The sequence below is a fragment of the Octopus bimaculoides genome, chromosome 8 (genome assembly GCF_001194135.2).
Source record: "Octopus bimaculoides isolate UCB-OBI-ISO-001 chromosome 8, ASM119413v2, whole genome shotgun sequence".
NCBI lineage: Eukaryota > Metazoa > Mollusca > Cephalopoda > Octopoda > Octopodidae > Octopus > Octopus bimaculoides.
The window spans coordinates 43,217,903-43,218,221 of record NC_068988.1 but is presented as its reverse complement, the minus strand read 5'-3'; the positions used below and the strand labels follow the sequence as shown (position 1 = coordinate 43,218,221).

Sequence of the window (319 nt, the reverse complement as noted above, 5' to 3'; positions counted from 1 at the left end):
TTTTTTTTTTTTTTAGCCAATAGCGAGACAGAAATTTTCTGCGTTTAGCGGAGTGGTGTCAACTTTAAGGTTGTACCCTGTGAAATTTATAGTTTAGCGTCTGACCTGTTTATTGTAGGTTTCTAAATAAACATGCATCATCTTACTGTTTCATTTGTCTCTTCATTGATTGTATGCGTTTACTTTATGCGTATTTCAGTATTATGTATACCTGTCATGTATTTGTGTACATCATTAATATATAAGTGCATGTATGTGTGTATGTGTGTGTGTGTGTGTGCGTGTGTGTGTGTGCGTGTGTGTGTGCGTGTGTGTGTGT

At 36.1% G+C, this 319-nt stretch overlaps 2 long non-coding RNA genes across 2 annotated transcripts in view; one reads left to right on the top strand and one right to left on the bottom strand.

Moving 5' to 3' along the window:
* LOC128248518 (uncharacterized) overlaps positions 1–319 on the top strand; it is an 18,617-nt gene that overhangs the window by 5,467 nt on the left and 12,831 nt on the right. The gene's annotated exons all lie outside the window — the stretch shown is intronic.
* The window catches only part of LOC106880630 (uncharacterized), a 5,829-nt gene that overhangs the window by 4,916 nt on the left and 594 nt on the right, over positions 1–319 (bottom strand). The window lies entirely within an intron of this gene.